The sequence below is a fragment of the Geospiza fortis genome, unplaced genomic scaffold, assembly GCF_000277835.1.
Source record: "Geospiza fortis unplaced genomic scaffold, GeoFor_1.0 scaffold112, whole genome shotgun sequence".
In the NCBI taxonomy this organism is placed as follows: Eukaryota; Metazoa; Chordata; class Aves; order Passeriformes; family Thraupidae; genus Geospiza; species Geospiza fortis.
The window spans coordinates 18,842,616-18,847,121 of NW_005054298.1; positions in this window are offsets into that span (position 1 = coordinate 18,842,616).

A 4,506-nucleotide genomic window follows, 5' to 3' on the forward strand; every position below is an offset into this window, starting at 1 on the left:
ATAAAGGAATAAGAAAGTAGACATACAGACAAGAAGAACTTCCATCTGCTTTTGTACTTTGGGTGAAAGAATGACTGAATAATTACAATCTAATAATTAATTCTGGTAGCCATGGTAAGTATGTTCCAGAGAAAGAGAGACATTCGAGCTGACAATGCAGTGTGGACAAGGCACACTGGAGTTCCCAAGTGCATGCTTTGTGTTCTAAATGAACACTTGCAGGGTCGGGCCCAGAGGCAGCACAGCTGCTTTCAGGCAGTGAGGAGCTGAAATAACCTGTCAGGCTCTTATGGGTATGTGGAGAGCCAGCCTAGCACTCCATGAATCCCATTCCTATGACTGGGCACAAAGCCAGACCCTCTTCATCATGTCTGTGATTCAGCCCCTGCTGATCAGTCTGATTTGGGTCTGTTAAGAAGCACTGATGTGTCTGCCCTGTACTCCCAGAACAAGGAGCAGGCTGTGTGGCTCTAGTGTGGCACCAAGTTCTACTGTCTCCCAAATATTGTACTGAAAAGGGTCATAGTGCAGTCTGAGTCCCAGCCTGCCTTGTAGCTTAGGCAACTGCAAAGTATTTCCCTGATATTTATCACCTTGAAATTCCTTATGTTGTCCTGGGTTCTGCATACAAAATTTTGTTTTAACACAGTATGCTGATGTGTCCATAATCAAGCAACAATAAATTAACATTTATTAAATGCATTAAAGCATTGCATCTTCAGAGAACTACATTAGCTACTCTTAATTACTCTTGACAATACTCCTGTGACTATGTTAAAACTTGTTTATTTGTTTCAATAGACTTTCCTGTGAACTAACTGGGGAGTTATCCTGAGTAAGTGAGGAGAATAGGAACAAGAAAAAAACAGAACACAGAATGATGCAGGAAGGAAAGGAAGTCCTTACTTGTTGTGAAACTCTCTTGCTAGGATATTGTATGCTGGTTTTTTTGCTTAGCACTGAAGAGGAGAATTGTTATGTTGCTCTACAGGACAGTTTTATTAATACATGCATTGGTTTAAGGTATGTACATCATCACAGCTTTTGCAGCCCTCACAGCATACAAATGCCAAAAGAACTCACATGCAGGTTTCTGTGTCTTTATTCCACTACAGGCTGATCACTCCTCTGAAGCCCATAGGTGCTGTGTGTGTACAACTGAACCATTTTGGTTCCTACAACCCTAACCACACTTAATGTGGCACTGCTCTATTCTAAATATGGATCACAGTCCTGTCAGTCTCCGTCTTTCTCCCAAGACTTCTTTGCTTGAGGTAGAATTCATGTGCTCATTCTGGACTCATACTATTTAAATTGGCTTCCATATACCATGCTTAAAATCAGCTTCAGTGAAATTTTTACTGCAGTTACTTGAAGCTCCTTGAAGTTTTTGGTACAATTAGTGGTATAAAGAGTTTTCCACAGTAGCTCTCCTTTGTAATCTATTACTGTGTAATCTTAATAAACCCAATAAGTAATTCTTTTCAAGCTCTAACAACTATGATTTAGTCTTTTGGTTCATATTTTTCACAGCAAATTTCTAATCGAAGAGAATTTATTTTTTTCTGGAAAACTTTAACAAGATCTCATTGGCTGCATTTGAGTAAAAATGAGGGAATGAGTATTTGTACTGACCAGAAAAAGCAAAGAAATAGGCAAAGTACTAAATTCAGAATGATTTTGCCTTATGTCCCATAATGCAAACAGCAGTTTGGACCCTACACATTTGAACTCTTATTCTTACAGGCATGGCATAACTTGCAGGCTGGCTGATTTTTTGTTTTCTATGGTTTAAGGGGGTCTTAAGAGCATGGCCCTGTAACTCCTTCCTAAACTGTGGGAACTTCAAAGGCCAATTGATCTTTCACATACCTCAGCTGGCCATTCTCCATTTCTCAGCAGCAATCTCCTTTGAAAGCAGCTGTCATTTTAATTTTTTGGCTGCATAATCACATCTCAGATTCTAAAAAGTCCCATTACCCTTCTGTTCAATAAGGAGAAATTAAATCTCAAGTACATTTTTTAATAATCTTTTTTCATACAAGTGTATAGCTTAGGAATGAGCACTGTGAGGCAGCAGGAGGAGGTACAGGGTATAAACTAATGAAGTGTGCTTTAGCATTTTCATTCTAGTATATGTTCTCACAAGGGAGTGGGCACTTGACCCCATTAACATAAGGTCAGTACTCTGAAATTATGTTTCCTAGGCTTGCTATGGTCTGAATTCTTAAGAGTCACAGGATAATCTGTATTCTATTTGACTTGTCGTGCGAGATATTTGATGCTTATTTGGTACTTTTCATTTCAAGAGAACATGGACTGTCCTGGGGTCAGGGATTTCTGATTTCAATAGTCAGGAGCTTGTGACATTTCTGTGCAGTTTAGAGACTCTTTGGTTGACACAGGCTGATATCTGAAGTACTCAAATATTTATTCCTTTCTGTCTAAGTTTCTCTGACAAGTTTCACTGGTGTCTTAGTTAGAAAGCTACATGATTACTCATAATACAAATGCCAGAGTTAATTTTGGCTGTCTTGCTCTAATTGCTCTCTAACTGGGACGCTTCCGAGTGAAGTACGGATGCAGGCAAGGTTCCTGGCTCACTCTGGGCATGTCTAACTTACACAATCCACAAAGTGTTAAAGTCTCTTTTAATGGTTACCCCACAAAAAGATATCCATCTTTGAGTGGTGTCTGCCCACAGCCAAGCACGTGAGCAGCATCCCCTTTTTGCCGACGCGCACTGCGTTCCTTGGAAGCCGAAGTACTGCTAACTACAGAGCGCAGTCCCAGGGCAGGACCCTTGCTGGGCCAAGGGCAGGGTCATGGCACCGATGTGGGTTTTGAGAAGCGGCACTGCTGGAAATCGCTCCAAGCAGCCTCCTGCCACAGCCCCGCTCCTCCCGGCCCCGCTCCCGCCGTTCCCAGCCGGCCCCGCTCCCGGAGGAAGGCGGCGCCGCGCCGCTGCCCTCTGGCGGCCGGGCCGGCCCTCGGCTCTGGCGAATGTTAATGCTTTATAACGGAAGTACAAAATTAGGGAGCTTTATTGATTCATCTGTCATGTACGCACTGTGTTATTAATCATTAATTTGATTGAGAATTTAGAGCTCCTTACCTCTCAAGCTCTGGTTCTACTGGCTCTCAAACACTTGCATATTGGCAAATGAATAGCATTGATTTTCCTCAAGTAGATTGATTACTTAGATGCAAAAGATTCTCTTTTTTTCCCCCCATGGACGATAGCAAAGCAAGAGCTGCAGCTTTGATCTCACTGACTGAAAGCCTCTTCTATTCCTCTGGCATGCACTTTAAATTTTTCTTTTTTTTTTGAGACAAAATGAAAGAATTGCCTTTTGTGGCATTCTCCTCTGCTATGCCAATTTCTTAGCTGTATCCATTTAGCAAAAGGGGTCTTTAGATACATTTCCTTAGATTTTTCATCATACTGCTCAGTATCCCAATGTTAAAAGTTATTTCTTTTAAAGTGCTGAAGAAGCTGTGGCAGCAAGGCAACCAACTAAAAGGCAGATGTGAACTATGAAGTAGCACATGTATTTAAAAAAATTACTTAGTACAACCAAAGAAATTACAACAGAGGGTAGAGAACATAGGCCATGGAGAAATCTGAAAGGCACTGGCATATCATCACCATTTGAATTAATCATTTGTCCCCACACTGTAGAGCAGAGAGGAGCTTTGAGCCTGAAGGAAGGCACAGTTCGAGTTTTACTCTGCTATCACCTACCTGTAACCCCAAACACCCAGCTGAGATTCATATAGCCTCCTACCCTTCTCAAAAGGTACTCAAGCCAATTTGTGTTGACTGTAAGTGGAAGCTCATGGTCATAAACTGATAACTTGGAAGATACTATCTAGAACTTGAAACAATTTATAGAAAATATTTCATAGAAAATACTTAACGTAGAATTTGCAAAGCAGAGAGAACTGCTGGTCTGCATTCCTTCTTTTCATCGTCAGTTTTAAAATCATACACGAGTATCATTAAAAGCCCTGCACCGTGTAGGCCACACACACACAACAGAAGGGTGTGGGCGTGTTTCACTGTACACTTGACTCACCCTTCTCATGCTATGTGTTGGGTTCCTTCCAAATGCAAAATCCTCTCCACAGGCCGCGCTGCCCAGCTCATTTTTCACGCACAAGAAATGAGAGTTTAGCACCCTGGAGGAAGAGTCCAGGAAAAATCCTGAAATGTGGACTGCACCTTCCTTTCACTCACCCACTGTGCGTTTATTGCTGGGGGCTGGGGGACGGGACAGACACACGGTGCTCTGGAGCGCCGATAAAATGTTCCTGAGCTGCTTATTGCAATTACAACGCTCGTGTTGCCCCTCCAATTGAAACCAAGTCAAGGTGAAGCAAGGGGAGGGATCATTAAGCCGGGTTCAGGTATGGGCACTGAGGAGCTCAGGGAAGCCGCAGAGGGACATCAAATTTTAGAAGGGGAGTGACTTCTTTCCGCCCCCTCCCCAGGCCGCTCCCTGC